Source organism: Schistocerca serialis, chromosome 8 (genome assembly GCF_023864345.2).
Source record: "Schistocerca serialis cubense isolate TAMUIC-IGC-003099 chromosome 8, iqSchSeri2.2, whole genome shotgun sequence".
Taxonomy (NCBI): Eukaryota; Metazoa; Arthropoda; class Insecta; order Orthoptera; family Acrididae; genus Schistocerca; species Schistocerca serialis.
In genome coordinates, this window is record NC_064645.1 from 285,488,737 (window position 1) to 285,505,832 (window position 17,096).

The following is a 17,096-nucleotide window of genomic DNA, read 5'->3' on the forward strand; positions in this document are numbered from 1 at the left end:
CATGCCCGAGGCAGGATTCGAACCTGCGACCGTAGCGGTCACGCAGTTCCAGACTGTAGCGCCTAGAACCGCACGGCCACACCGGCCGGCTACATTTCATCACTTAAATGGATATCTATGTTGTTGACATGGATCCTTCTACTCCAAATAGGAGAACATTATTCGGCAACATGATTCAAACTTTCTTTTACTGTCGTTCGTAAGATGTTTGTTTTAGAGCCGCTTCTAGCACTAGTCAGTTTTTGTAATATATTTCTTGAATTTAGCATTCATCGTTGAAGCTGATGTCTTCAGTCAGAAAACAGGTTAAATGTAGTTCACCACGCTTATTATCCTGAGCAAGCCTCTTCAATCCGCATAAACACTGCATCCTACATCCATCAGAATCTGCGTGCTGTATTCATCTCTAGGCCTCCCTCCATAAATTTTACCCTCCACGCTGCGCTCCAGTACTAAATTAGTGATCCCTTTATGTCCCAGAATTTGTTCTATCAATCGATATCTTCTTTTAGTCAAGTCATGTCAGAAATTTATTTTCTCTCCAACCCTATATCTTACCTTCCCATTGGTTACACGATCTACGCATCTGATCTTCAGTATTCTTCTTTAGCGTCTCATTTCAGAAGCTTCAGTTCTCTTCTTGTCTGACCTGTTTATCGTCCATGTTTCACTTCCAGAGAAGGCTACACTCCAGACAAGTATTTTCAGAAGAGAATTACTGACACATAAATCTGTAATCTATGTTCACAAAATTCTCTTCATCATTAATGGTTTTCTTCCCATTTTATATTCTCTCTACATCGATCATCATCAGCTATTTTGCTGCCCAAATAGCAAAATTCATCTACTACTTCGACGGCCTCATTTCCTAATCCAGTTTTCTCAGCTTACTCTGACTAGCAGTAATTGGTAAAAAATAAATGATGCCTATGCAATAGTAATACTAGTTGACATAGTAACTGCAGCTCATAATTCACACTGACAGAGATGAAGGCGTGACAAATACTTTGCTAAATTTTGAACAAGGAAGTATCTGGATTTGTTTCTTCATTGGAAAAAGACACGCACTTTGCAAATGCTAACTGATGCCATAGCAAACCTGGTGCCTTGGTAACACTTGTGTGAACAACCGCAAGGTAGTTAAAAACAACAGATATAACAATATAGACATTTACCAGCTGAATAACTGTATATGTTAATGGTTAAATTATATCCTCTAGGTAAGTAACTAATAATTAATTAAAATTACAGTAAGTCACTATCATACACTATGAACTAAATGAGATCAATCTCCATACAGCTGACTTTGTGTAGTTGAGTGTTTCAAGATATACAGCTATGACTTAGAGTAGTTGCTCCAGCGAGTGTCTGTCAAGCGTTGAACTGATCGCTGTTACCTACCTCCAGTTTACGTCCTCCATTTTCACACGTTGTAAAGTTCTGGTATGTATCATCGACCTTCTGTACCCTTGATAACCAAGCTCGTTATCTCTGAGGTGCGTGATCTTAACAGCTTTCAATTCAATTTCACTTATACGACTTTGGAACTAATTTAGCGGATCAAGTAACGAGGGACGTACAGTTTAACGTCTAGAATAATGATGCTACTACTCATTTATACACACGTAAAAAAAATGTTTTGCGTCACCCCGGTTCTCAGAACTCCTGAAGACACACGTTTACTGTGGATCTGTATTGCAGACACAGTCCCTTTGACTATTCAGAGATGCCACTAAGTGCCCCCCCCCCCCCCCAAAGATAAAAACAACCATGCATGAGCAGCGCATATTACACGCAGGGTGTCCGACAGCCGATTAGTTCCAGTCATTCCACCAGCAAGGAGGTACACGGCTCGTGTTATCTGTAGTTCAACCATGCCTAGAAGGACAATACTGCGGTTCGATCGCGTCCGAATTGTTACTTTATGCCAGGGAGGGCTCTTAACAAAGGAAGTGTCCTGGTGTCTCGGAGTGAACCAAAGCGATGTTGTTGGGACATGGAGAGATACAGAGAGGTAGGAACTGTCGATGGCACGTCTTGTTCAGGCTGCCCGAGGGCTACTACTGCCGTGGATGACTGCTACCTAAGGATTATGGCTCGGATGAATCCTGACAGCAACACCACCATGTTGAATATTGCTTTTCGTGCAGCCACAGGACGTCGTGTTACGACTCAGTCTGTGCGGAATAGGCTGCATGATGCACAACTTCACTCCTGACTTCCATGGCGAGGTCCATCTTCGCAACCACGACACCATGCAGCCCAGTACAAATGGGCCCAACAACATTGCGTATGGACCGCTGAGGATTGCCATCACTTTCTCTTCACCCATGAGTGTCGCATATAAGAGTACCTTCAACCAGACAATCGTCGGAGAAGTGTTTGGAGGTAACCAGGTCAGGATAAACCCCTAAGACACACTGTCCAACTAGTGCAACAAGGTGGAGGCTCCCTGCTGTTTTGGGGTGGCATTATGGGGGGCCGATATATGCCGCTGATGGTCATGGAAGGGTCAGTAACGGCTGTACGATACGTGAATGCCATCCTCCGACCGATAGTGCAACCATATCGGCAGCATATTACCTAGACATTCGTCTTCAGGGACGACATTTCGCGCACCATCATGAACATCTTGTGAATTACTTCCTTCAGGATAACAACATCGCTCGACTAGGCTAGCCAGCATGTCCTCCAGACATGGACCCTATCGATCATGCCTGGGATAGATGGAAAAGGGCTGTTTATGGACGACGTGACCCACCAACCACTCAGAGATCTATGCCGAATCGCCTTTGAGGAGTGTCTTTATGCACTTGTGGATAGTACGCCACGACGAGTACAGGCATACATCAATGCAAGAAGACGTGCTACTGGGCATTAGACATACTGGTGTGTACAGCAATCTGGACCACCACTTCTGAAGGTCTCGCTGTATGGCGGTACAACGTGCAATGTGTGGTTTTCACGAGCAATAAAAAGGGAGGAATTGATGATTACGTTGCTCTCTATTCCAATTATCTGTACTGGTTACGGAAGTCACGGAACCGAGGTGACGCAAAACTTTTTATTGATGTGTGTATTTACGTAGGATGTATAACGGAGCTAAGATAGCAGTAACGAATCCTACGTCCTTATGCCCAAGTCGATCGGTTAAGAACCATTGTTAGGTACATTAATATTGTGATTAGAGTACACACTGCGTGCATGAGTTTTGACCTCTCGAAAATGTGACTTCATTGGATTATAATTACGCTATCTGTTAAAATGTTGTAATTTATCTGGTAAAGAAAAAAATAAACTTGCCTGACTCTATACAAGAAACAATTAATCGCTTTTACAGTGACAGCGGATAGGGATATAGTTCACATGGATATCATTTCCTGTGTCGATGTAAAAGTTAGCCGCGCGGGATTAGCCGAGCGGTCTAGGGCACTGCAGTCGTGGACTGTGGATTTCACACACATTTGAACATTTTTTTTGTAAAATTTAAATGTGCTTGTGTGAATATAGCGGGAGGTCACTCGTATTTCCCTACTGAATCCAATTATTTTGCTGTTGCTTTAGAATTTAATTCGTTCATCGATCGTCGACGTAGTTATCTGTAGTAGGCAGTGCAATTTCGATCAAACGAATAATCACTGCAGTGTGTTCTGGAATTCCTCATGTGACGATGCAGTTTTGGACACTGAGTTAATTGTGAACAGACCGCTTTTATGTACATAATTAAAGTAGTGTATCGAAAAATATGGGTTCTAGTCCTCTAGAAATTGCTCAACCTTCCTGAACTTTGGTGCACTGGGCTAATAGAGTTAGCCTTGCAAAGGAGCTACAGTCTGCGTTCAAAGATAATGGATATTCTCCACATCAGATTACCACAGGTTCAAGGAAGAAGGAACGTGAACACCTACACGAACAAGAGGAGAGGCAGTGGTTCAAGTCAAGGGTATTCCTCCTGTACATCGGCAATCTTTCGTCGAGATTAGGCCCAATCTAAAGAAAACGTTACGTCAAAAAGTAATCTTCCGCCCATATGCAAAGACTTCTACTCTCCACGGCTTGGCAAAGGACGATCTGGTATTGTGAAGGGCTGGAATCTACGGAATACCTTGCCAGTGTGGCAAAGCCTACGTAGGTCAGACAACACTCATAATGTGATAAAGACGCCTTGAACACGATCGACACACTCTCCTTTGCAGCCCAATGACTTAAGCCATAGCTATGCATCGTATCTCCACAGACCATTTCGTGGATTACCCTGTCACAAAAATGCACTCCGCTATTAAAGAATCACAGGAAATACATTTAGCGGAACATCCTGTTAATCGTGATGCCGCGTTCAACCGGATAAGGCGTGGAACCCAGCAATTTCTTTAATTTGTGCAGGAAGAAAACATTTCGTGACGAATGACACGTCTAGTGACATTTAATTTTATTAATTTGGCATTTGATTTTTATCTCCGCCAGTGTGCATTCCGACAGAGAGCGCGCTTGTAGTGTCACCATTACGCATGCGAGTGCGCACAGCAGATTCAACATTCTAAGAGGGCTATAAACTCGACTGACGTCTCTCATGCAGCGATAGCCTTTGCGAGTGCGTCTCCGCGCCAATTTTTGGTATACAGTTAGCGATGAGAATTAGCAATCTCTAGTGCAAAACACTCAACCGAAATGTCTTTGAAGACAGGTCCTCCCAATTAGCAATCCTGTATCTGAAGTTTCAGTCACATTAGAGCATACACACTACTAACTGAGTCAAACTTAATACGACGGCGTTTAGGAAAAGTTAATATTGCGATTAACAAAAGTTGACTTAGTTATTAATGTGACATCTTTGGAATATTACTCTCTCATTATTTCAAAAATCTGCTGATAAGATATAGAGAGAAAAAGAATGTGAGGTGCATGACATTCAAACGAAACAAATTAGAATAACAGAGAAAACGACAAACTCTCCAGCACACTGCCGCTCTAACAATGATATTTTAAAATAGGTACCGAGCGACGTAATACAGGGGTTAACACGGTGGTCCCGCAGTCAGGAGGAAAACCAGATACATACAGATCTTCCAATTTAGGTTTGCTGCAGTTTCCCCAACTTGCTTGCGGGAAATGTTAGAATGGTTCCTCTGAAAGGCAACCACCGATCTCCTTCGCCGTCCGTATCCTTCCCGAGCTTGTGCTCCGTCTCTAATGACCTGACCTCGACGTTAAACCCTAACCTCCGCTACTTCCGTTTTGTACAACAGAAGAAACCTTTTTATGGAACCGTGAAATATTATATACTTAAAACTTCGCAAAGACAAATGTTACATCAATAAATTCTAACTGACAATGGCATAGAAGTGAGGTTCTCTTACCGTTGCATTCAACTTTTGACTAACCATTGCTTCGACTCTGTTGCACTGTGTACGCTGCTGCGAAGTGTAGGTTTATATACAGTGGATTATCTCCTTGCGTGTCGGTAAGTCACCACTAGAGTCGTGGCCGCAGCGGGTGGGAAAGTTGATAGTGATTCCAGAGGGAAGGTCATTCTTCGATAAGCTTTGCTAATTACATCCGCTAAACGTCAACAAATGTGACTTTGTCAGATATCACTGGGCGGCTCATATTTCCTGCGCAACTCTTTTGAATATCTGAAAGAGCTCTGTAAATTAAGTAATCGTAACATGGAAGTAGACCTGTGCATTGTTTCCATGCAGGTGAATTCTTTTTGAGAGAAATTGAAGCATAGCTTGTAGGTATACCAGGTTTCACAGTGACAGATTTTTCGATACTGTCGTAGTCAGTATGAAAGATAATGTTAATGATTCACACTAGACGAATAAGAGAGAATATTGAAAGAAAGAACTCTTAGAAGCAATGAGATTCTGGTGCAAAATTTTATTAGAAAAGTCATTGGGTTTCAGCAATTCAAGCATTTATTTAAGATTGTCCAGCGGTCTTCTCGGGAATTGCTCAAAATATTATTTTTCTCCGTCGGTCTTAGGCGAATCACATGATAAAAATTATGTATGCTGAGCAATAAAAATCCTGAAACAACGAGTTTAAATACTGTTGAGATTCGTCTGGATTTCATAATCAGCACTTTGCTTTAGCCCCTACATTCTCCAGTTTTTAGACAACCCCTCGGTTACATATAAAATCTCCGGACCTATAAATTTCTTTGTTTGTACATTCATTCAGTCTTACACCTTTTGATGCTTCTTGTGACAGAAAAGAAAGAACGTGAATCAGAACATTTGTTTCAGTGACACTGTATAAATCATCATAATATTTTCGAATGCTTCTGACATGTGTTGCAAGGTGTGTTTCTTTCCTCGCTTTTGATGCTATTTTACATGTAGGATTAGTTTAGCTCTAAGTGTACAGTCCACAAACTCTTCATACACTTTTTCCTCTGTCTTTCATATTTCTTTCAAATGTTCAAATGTGTTTGAATTCCTAAGAGACCAAATTGCTGAGGTCATCGGTCCGTAGACTTGCACACTACTTAAACTAACTTAACGCTGAGGGCAACACCCACACCCATGCCCGAGAGAGGATTCTAACCTCCGGCGGGAGGGGCCACGCGATTAGTGATATGGCGCCTCATACCTCTTTGAACAGCTCCGTAATAACATATGCATGCATCTAATCCAGTTCATTAATGAAACATTTTGAGCCAACAGTAATAAAACTACCCCATAATATAAACATATTCCATCCAGAACGTAGGCATCTACGTATTGACAATTTGTATTTATTCGCAATATTGCGGTGAATACACCAGACGCTAGTCAATATGACCATAATCTTTTCCATCCCCGTAGTACTGTGTAATCTCTGCCACCAAAATCGTCCACTATTTGAAGAAATCGTGCGCTAATTGAAAATATTAATAGTGTGGGTTCCATTTAATTATCATTCTTAATCAGTTCATTTTACGGCGTAGTCACTTAAGTATCTTGTGTTGAATTTACCAGGGTGGATTAAGTTTTGTCTTAATCCCTACATAAATTTGGAGAACGTTGTAGTGAAATTCGGCTGAAGGATTCTAGCTATCTAGATAATGTGAAGACGTCTGAAACTGTTTCAGATAGGAGCCTAAAATTGATAAATTATTAAGTGTTAAAAGATAACAGCGACAACTAGCCAATATTAGTGAACAATGTCTTTTCCTCTACAGTCATTATCAACGCGGCCACCTGCTGCGACCTCACCTATTGCAATGACGTCATGAAACGTGAGGCGACAGGGTATGGTATATATATCCTATTTCTTGGCCATGTGTCCACTGTTACAGAAAATAGAACAATGGTTTGTGAAAAATGCGAGGCAGGTTAATATGATTTCGCTTGTATATTTATACTTCAGTGGTTCCAAATTTCTAATAGCAATTCTTGTAGCTGAGAAATCCTTTAAACCGTAAAACAACTTACAAATTAGTAAGGTGCCTCATATTTTGCCAGCGGCCTTGCCGCAGTGATAACACCGGTTCCCGTCATATCACCGAAGTTACGCGCTGTCGGTCTGGGCTAACACTTGAATGGGTGACCATCCGGTCTGCCGAGCGCTGTTAGCAAGCGGGCTGCACTCAGCCCTTGTGAGGCAAACTAAGTAGCTACTTGATTGAGAAGTAGGGGCTCCGGTCTCGTAAAAGGACGTAGGGCCGGGAGAGCGGTGTGCTGACCACATGCCCCTCCATATCCGCATCAAGTGACGCTTTTGAGCTGGTGATGACACGGCGGCCGGGCGGTACCGTTGTGCCTTCATAACCTGTTCGGGCTGGGTTTAGCTTCTTTTACCTCATAATTTATAAGCTCTTTCTTAGAATGCAAGGACTACACTAAACTACGAGGGGCACTTCTATTTATTTGGTATGGAAGTCAGTATATCTCTATCCACATCTTATTTCTTCTCCGATTTTTGTGTGACCGTGTTTATAAATTGCAGAGCGTGGAAAGCTTACCATTCCATAATGGTGGTAATATGCACTGGCGGAAAAGAATCGCAACACCAAGAGGGAGTTGTGCGATATAAACAGACGTTGGTAAGCGCCTCTACACATCTGATACATAATGTCTATTCAAACTTCGCGCGAGTCCCATAAGAGTGGCGCTAGTGGCGCACATCAGATTTGCTGTAAATACTCGATCGTGATCTTATGATAGCTCTGAGATGCGGCGTGGTGAGATTGTGTTAGACAGGAATGCCTTTAAAATGACAAAGGCGAAGTTTTCAACACTTTACTGAGTTTGTACGAGATTGTGTTATAGGGCTACGAAAATAGTGATGTTCCTTCTGCCATATTGTAGAAATATTTGGCAGGAATGTAGCCACTGTACATGATCGCTGATAGTTGTGGTCACGAGAATATACTGTCGCAAGAAGACCGGGCTCCGCACGGCCACGTATCACTACCGAGAGGGAAGACCATCGTGTTCGGCATATGGCTCTGGCGCATCGTACTGCATCTGCAGCAGCAATTTGAGCAGCAGCTGGCGCCACAGTGATAAAAAGAACTGTTACAAATCGGTTACTTCACGGACTGCACCGAGCTAGACACCCCATGGAATGAATACCACTGATCACAAATCATCGCCATTTGAAACTTGTGTGGTGTCAAGTGCAATCTCACTGGTGGGCAAAGTGGGAGTTTGTTGTGTTTTTTGATGAAAGCTGGTTCTGCTTAAGTGACAGTAATGGCCGTGTCTTCATTATAAGAAGGCCTGATACCTACCTGTCTGCGTGCTAGAGACACTAGAGTGACTAGACACTCCCAATTATGGTCTGGGTCGCGATTTCGTATGATAACAGGACCAATTTGGTGGTTCACTCTGTCACCCTAACTGCAAATTTGTATGTCTGGTTGTTCGGCATTGTGCTGTCATTCATCAACAGCACTCCAGAGGTTGTGTTCCATTAATATAACGCTCACCCACATACCGCTCTTGAAACCCAAGTGTGCTGTACTGAGTTGTCTTGGCCTGCTAGATCACCACGTCTGTATTCAAGGGAGCGCGTATTGGACAGCATCGGACGTCAACTGTGGCGTCATTCACAATCAGCATTAACCGTCCCTCTATTGACCGCCCAAGTGAAACATGCATGGAAGTTCACCCCACAAACTGACATCTGACACCTGTACAACACAACGCATGCACGCTTTCGTACTTCATCTCTTCAGTCGAGCGCATATGAGATATCATCGGATTACATCTCCGGCGACACCCACAATCAGCATTAACCGTGCCTGTATTGATATCCCAAGTGCAATAGGTTTGCAACTCAACCCCACAAATTGACATAGGACACTTGTACAACACAATGCATACACGTTTTCATGCTTGCATTCAACATTATTGGTGTTACCTCAGTTGTTAATCTATCAACATTTCATATTTACAATGGCTTATCTCACATTTACATTAACCTTTGATCTTGGAATTTTAATCACTTAAGTATGTTACTTACACAAATGTATTCCCAATATTTCATTACTCTACAGTAATTACTTCTTGACTTGCGATTTTTTTTGACAATGTATTTCAGGATCAAAGAATTACATGTCAAAAGATGACACAAACTCACCAGACACGATAATAGATATCGCATTAAACGATCACTGGTCTCAGGAATGTTGTAGATGGTGTATAACCGATTGCTGGTGGTCAAGTGATCGTCCAACGCTGACGAAGCTCGTGTGGTGCGAACGAGCCAAATGATGTATGGAATGAGTGCTGTGAACTGGATGGGGTTGGAGATGTGACAGGCGGGAAGGATATTCCCATGACCACGACGTGTATTACGTTGCACGATTTGTTGATGTAACAACGCGTACTGTCCATAATGTCTACAAAATATGTTGTACCACACGCGGCCCTGTTACCCCCTGGTCCTAAATAGATGTTAACCAGAATTGACTGGGTACGGATGTCACCCCGTGTCAATCAGAATCGGCTCCAAATCCGTCAAGAAATTCTGCTATCAGCAGATGCGCGTCTACCACAACCTGAATCAGAGCGAACACTGTAAACGGAACTGCATGCAATGGACATTACTAGAGTCTTGTACCTAGCAAGAGGCCATTGCGCACAGCGCCACTCGAAGTGTGTGGCTGGCGAATGCATTTACCAGCAGCAATTCACGCGTCTAAGTTCGCACCTTCACATCCTCTCGTTACGATTACCTCTGCAGTAGTCTAAATTGATTGACATATTAACTCTCCGGGTGAACAGAATGATATTTACCTCTTCTCTGTTGAATAAAATGATGCACCGTCCAGAGCCGCGGTAAAGATAGCATTATAATACGATCATAAATCATGTAGCCACATTTTCCGAAATTTGCAGGCTGCAGTGTATCCAGGTATCATTTTCAGGGTGAAGCGATTTAGAAACGAAAGAAACTGCTTGCCTTTCCAGAAGATATATTTCAAAAGCTTTTAAACATATGTATACGGTTGTCTGATATAAACGCAATAATCCATCCAGAATCACTGACGGGAAGAGGCAGACAGTTTAAGACAAAAAATTTGATATCGGCTAAAGGAAACATTAGTTCGGGCATGTTTACATTGCATCTTTTCCCGCACAATGTTTCGATAGTTATTAAATGACATCTAACTTATCGCTAAGTCAAAATAAGATCTGTCACAAGCTGCATGTTTTCGGTGGGACAAAGAAATCGGGAAATTGCATACAGCTGACTGGAGGCGTGTACCGTGCTCGCTTTTTTCCCCGTTTTCAAATTGTACAAGCCATTGAGAGGATCGGCGACGCAACAAAGTGTTTCACCTGAATTCTCTGGAGGGTATAATTGCGGCAGAATGTTGTTTTGTGACGGATGCAACTTACACCCATACAATCTGGTCCAGTATTAACACACTGCATCGAGATCGTATGAAGACGGAACAAAGAGTACTTTCTATCGCAGCACGCCACCGTTCTCTTCACTACTCAGGTATTGTAATGCTGTAAGACATTTCTCTTCTTCTGTAGTCTTAAAGATTCCTTTGTATTATTCCACTTGTACTCGTGTCGAAACTGCATGATACTATCCGTTCCTTTTGCGTATTTTAAGCGCGATAAACTGTTGAACATAGACGACCTCTCATAGATGTCCTCACCGCTTACATGAAATGTATTTGCAGTTGTGGATATGAAAAACCATTGCTGTATAAAGGAGTGACAAAGATGAAAATCTCTGCTGGACAGGGTCTCGAAACCGCATATCCTTTTTTGCGCGAGCGGTCCTCTTAATAGCTTTGGCTATCCGTGTACAACTCACGGCTAGACCAAAACTTCTGTATGTCGGCGCTCCTGCATCACAACCTGTAATCTCACAGATATTGTGATCTAGGCACGACGACATACTAAAGTTAGAGTCTGGCCGTGAGGCGTGAATGGATTGTCAAGCCTTTAGCGACTGCTTGTGTAACACGGGAAATCTGGGTTGAAGTTCCGGTCTGCCACAAATTTTCACTGTCGTCATTCTCTTATACAGCTGACGCTTGTTCCTATTCCCGTCTGCGAGTGCATTTCATGTATTTCTCCACGGCTGTAGTCACCGCAGTGTCTGATCCGAAGGAACGTTGCACCTTCATTTGAAACTTCCGGGCTGAGAGGCCGTGGTCGATGTATAAAATTTCCACCTAACGTTTCGTCTCCTTCTGCGGGAGACATCTTCTGAGGTCGTCTGGCGACTCCGTTTTCAGATAATGCTAGGAGCTGAGATTACCGGCGACTCAATATGGTGTTTCACTTGCAGCCTCTGGAGAGTTTACTTCAAGCAGGATGTTGTTTTGTGACGGATGCAACTTACTTCCATACAATCTGCTCCAGTATTAACACACTGCAACGAGATCACCTCAGAAGATGTGTCCCGCAGATGGAGACGAAACGTTAGGTGGAAATTTTATACATCGACCACGGCCTCTCAGCCCGGAAGTTTCAACTGGAGACAACACCGGCTGTGAAAGCCTACATTGTATGATTTAACATTGCATCGTTCTTCCTAACAACACAGGCATTGCAAGATTGTATTCATCCGCCTATATCAGGCAGAGAATTTCAATTAAAATGCCATTCCTTGGGTGGGATTTACATAATATGTGTACGAGTACAGGTTGTGACCTAGGATCGACGACTTACGGGAGTTTAGGTCTGGCCGTGATTCGTGCACGGATATCCAAAGCGGCTAAGGTGAATGTATTTCATATTTTCCATAATGTCTGTAGTCGTCGCAGAGTTTGTTCCTTAAGACATACATGCATGTCCGAAGGAACATTGCATCGTCTTTGCGAACAATACAGGCGGTGCAATGTCTTTGTTACCACTTAGTCTCTCTCCTACCCTCCCCCTCAACCGAATAACTGTTGGCACAGGATCCGGTGAAGTTTTTGAAATACACCACACTTTCATCCGAACACTGTACTTCTACTAAACCAGTATGGCACCACCTACATCCATACTTCGTAAATCGAGTTGAAAAGGTGGCTGAGGGTATTGGCATCGTATGACTTGTTAGGGTTTCCTCTAGTTCAAGTAGCAATATGGATCATAGGAAGAGTCACTGATTAAACACCTCTCTGGCCTCTGTAATTAGTATATTATTGTCTTTGCGGATAATTGCCACGGAACAAAAGTGTGAAGATTCGTGTTGCCCCTATGAGTCCCATCTGGTATGGGCTCTGCAAGCCTGAGCAATATTCTAATACTCCAACGTTCAAGTATCTCATTTTGATTCTGACTGAATTTTCTCAGTATCCTACCAACGCACCGGATCCTGCCAAGTGCTCTACCTACAATTTTGTTTAACGTATGTAAAAATTGTTTCACTCCAGTAATTTTGGGAGGTGAGTCGTTGCAAATGTAACTCGATGATGTTGTAGTATGATGTGGAACACCAACTGTTATCGATAACTGCTTTTATTTCAGATGACAGCGGTGTCAGTGCTGGTGCTGTTTGTTGTACTGGAGATGAGAGGCCCAGTGAAAGCGTAGGACAACCCGGCCCACGGAAATCGGTTGCGATAGATGTCGGCATGGGAGGCACCCTTAGCGATGTAGGAGACACACCTGGGGACACCCTGGGGGGCGGTCTCGTACACATTGGCCGTGGTAGAAAGGCCCAATCGACTTCAATAGCCCACTGCCGTAACAAGAAGACTCAGACGTAGACATACATAAAATTTATGGTTTCCTTTTTGTGAACTGAATTGTAAATAAACCACAAAACGGACGATTAATTTCAGCTACTCGCTTCATTATACCACTGAAGTGCAATTTGCGAACCGACTCTACAGCTTACTCTCTAAAGCTAATTCTGAAGAAAAAAAATACTGGACTAACATCATATGAAAGGTTCTCAGCTCTCATTTCAACCAAACCGCTTTAACTTTTCGATAATTTCCGGAATCAAGACTGCTATGTGAGTATAAAATTAACTCCAAAACGCAGCTTATGTTTTATATCTTGCAGTCCGGTGACCACAGTCTGTTGGACATACTTCTGAAGTACACTTGACTACATGAAAACTTACACTGTAGCGGTTTACAGAAACCTGTAGTACTATAGTATGGCATTAGGTTATATTTCATTGCCCAGAGCTCTTTATTAAACATAGCTTCAACTGAGGCACGGTAACCAAACTTCAGTTCTTCAAATCTTTGTTGATTTTGTGGCTTTTTGCACCTCCCCGCGCTATTCTATCCTGTACAAGTCTCCTCATCTTTTCGTTACTATTGCCACCTACATCCATTTGAACCTAGATATAGTGGTCTTAACTTCGTCTCCAGCGTCTATCGCGCCTCCCTCCCCTCCCCTCCCCTCCCCTCCCTTTGTTACTGATTTTAAGATTTCTTGACTCCTCACGATATCACTTAAATTTATTTTCTTCACAGTCCATCACCTCTTTATTACTTATTCGATACATCTTATCGATTTCAAAAGCATCTGCTCTCTGAACTGTCTGTCGCCAAGTTCCGCTTCGTATAAGACTCCACTTTTGACAAACTCCTTCAGAATATGCATTTTAACACCCCGCACTTCAACGCTCGCTAAATAGCCTTCGAAATACGTATACAAAACTAGCGAAAAGTAGAACTAATCTCCTTCCTTTGCTGACTATAACCAGTTTACCAACATTTCAAACGTTGTATTGTGCGTTCGAACTATGTTTAGAAATTTTGTCTATTAATGTATCTATAACTAAAGTATCACACCAGTATATAATGCTACTTTGTTGCTCGTTATGACACGCTCATTAACCTGTTAAACGAATACGCACCGATGTTTGTGTCCGTCATAGTTTTATACACTTTTATCATTAATACGTCTTCGAGGACAACAGAACTACTAGCATTCACGTATAACCTCAACCTACTTGCATTAACCTGTTTCATTTCATAGTAAATCATTTTAAAATTAATGTGAATGTTTTATAGTAATTTGACGAAAATTCTAGCACGATTTAGTAAAAATGTTACGTGATTCACAGAAAACAAGGGAGTGTCACCCTCATATGGGAAACACCAAGTATGTTTTCACGTGTGTGTATTTATGTGAATTTATATGTTTTCAACTGGCACAAGCAGCATTTGAGACATCAACGCATGCACCAGTATGGTCCCCGACAGTATTTTTCCTACTTTTTAGTGTTCATGCATATTCATAGCGAATGAACAAACGATGTTATCACACAGTGTTATAAACCAAGCAATGTAGGTGCAGTTCGAGAAGTGGCAGCTCAGAGTTACACACGAGTAGCTGAATACAAAACGAAAGGCTGCCTACTTTTGGCTAAATTCATTCAAGTATCATATTCGACAGAAACATCAACTATACATCAACAAAACCTTACGTTTGTAGTGGCACTCATACATTTGATTGCTCATCATACCACGACTATATATAAAATTTCATACATCTTGCAGTAATTTTATTGTCGTTTAATGTCACGAAATTCGTCCATTGTTATTGGCTAGTATCTTGGCGCATATTGTAAACTAGTCACCAAGCTACGAAATAAATCTTGATACACTCACAGAAATGAGTAACGTGATCATCAACGGAAAGAAACGTGATTAAATTTCTCTCATATGGACAAAGACACGGAATGTTTTCAGGCTATGTTTTCCAATAACTCACTGTTCATATAGTTATTAAGTCATAATCAATGAACCACAGGAAGAAAGAGTAGAAGAAATCTCATGCGATAATCAGTAAACTAATATTTGGGTAGTAAATCAGGAAAGTACGTTTAGGATGAAGTTACATTTTACGATAAAGTAAAAAGAAGTGGATGGTATAGGAGCTTGGATTTGACGAGCGTAAGGAACGATTGATTTCCTTTACTTCACGTCTATGGTTACGATTTTTTTTTATCAGACTACCGGTTTCGGTCTATAATGACCACATTCAGATCTGTTTTATAAAAACATGTCCTAATATACTGGAGCCATAGTGGCACTTTTTATGAAACAGCACTGAAGATGGTCATCATAGACAGAATCCGGTAGTCTGATGACAAAAAATAAAATTGTGACCATAAACGTGAAGTACAGGAAATCTATTCTGTATTCGGATCACTGTTAGATTTGCGACCATGTGCAGCTTGTGTAAGGAACGATGTCTGCCACGTCCTTTTCAGTGGTACCATGTTGTCATTTCTCTTGATCTATTTATAGTAACCACGTAAAAACTAAGTAAAGATCATGAGACAGCTCTCTGAGTCCTGTATTTCACCTTACAGTAAGTTTGGCACCCTGGTCAAAGTATATCTCGCTTTATTATTTATTGGTACACAGTCCTCTTTCAGAACCTCACGAGATATGCAGCCTACCTGTCCGACGCTTCTGTGATAACTTTACTGAGAGAAATCAGTTTGGTATAGTAGAATAAAATCATATGGCATGGACGGCTGGGACACCGCGAAGGGCAAGAAAATCGCCTAATTGGAAAGGCTTCCCTATGTATTGCGTCCGCAGGCACCATTCCCTCGGGAGTATGAGAGTTAAGTAGGTAGCTGTCACTACTAAGTGTATGTGATTGTAATCTGTGTGTAGTGTAGCGAAGTGTAGTGCTTTGCTTCACATGACTGATCTGACGAGAATCGATGTATCCATGTCGATACAGCCCTTGTCATCGATTTAGTAGAATCATACTATTAGACACACCCTAAAATTTTTTTCTAAGTATGAGATTCACTTAAAATGACAACTCCACTCTCCGAATGTGCATCTAAATTAATGCTTCTCTAGAAGGACATTAATCTTTACGTTTTCGATCAAATAGGCATTTGTTGTGTTCTTTGAGTAGATTTGTACGTGTTTGAACTGGGTGTCTTTCCGGGTACAGCTCGTCTTTTACATGATTACATGTTTACACATTTTATAAAGATTATCTGTGGCAATGTGCTTTAAAAAAAATGGCTCTGAGGACTATGGGACTTGTCTCCTGACGTCATTAGTTCCCTAGAACTTAGAACTACTTAAACCTAACTAACCTAAGGACATTACACATATCCATGCCCGAGGCAGGATTCGAACCTGCGACCGTAGCGGTCGCGAGGTTCCAGACTGTAGCGCCTAGAACCGCTCGGCTACCCTAGCCGGCTAATGTGTTTTAATTATAATTTTGGCCAACTCCACAATACGTAAGGTCGAACCAAATTTCGATATGCAGTGCTGATCGATGGGCGTCCAAGTAATTCATTTCGTTGCCCCGATCATCTGGGCCTTGATTACGAGCCGATAGTCTAACACAGAACATAAGTGGCATCGATGATGTCATCCCAAAGCCCACTTACCTTCACAGCATGGGTATATAACATATTTCAAAACTGAACATAAGTTGCACACACTATTTTAAAACCATTAAGTCTGCCGTCGGAATTACTTGAACAAACGTACAGATTCCAGGAATTTTGTGGATGCTCTGATAAGATTCACACATAACATGTGCGCAAAATAGCATCCCAAGACTTCAGTACTTCAGTATTCATGCCGAACAGGTAACATTCTTAGACTGCAAATTAATACTAGTATATAGGCAGTGTCCCAAAAAGATGCATTAGAGATTGCTACAGAGACATGATGCAATGAAGACAGTGTTATG

General features: G+C 41.9%; 1 protein-coding gene across 2 annotated transcripts in view; it reads right to left on the reverse strand.

The window, feature by feature from the left end:
* LOC126416514 (uncharacterized) overlaps nt 1-17,096 on the reverse strand; it is a 42,433-nt gene that overhangs the window by 1,803 nt on the left and 23,534 nt on the right. Inside the window, exon 1 of one of the 2 annotated variants that reach the window (XR_007575477.1) lies at nt 5,358-5,400. The exons of the other annotated variant lie outside the window; for it this stretch is intronic. The gene's annotated coding sequence lies outside the window, so the exon portion shown is untranslated. Of the gene's footprint in view, nt 1-5,357; nt 5,401-17,096 lie in introns of those variants that run through there. 2 annotated transcript variants of the gene reach the window in all.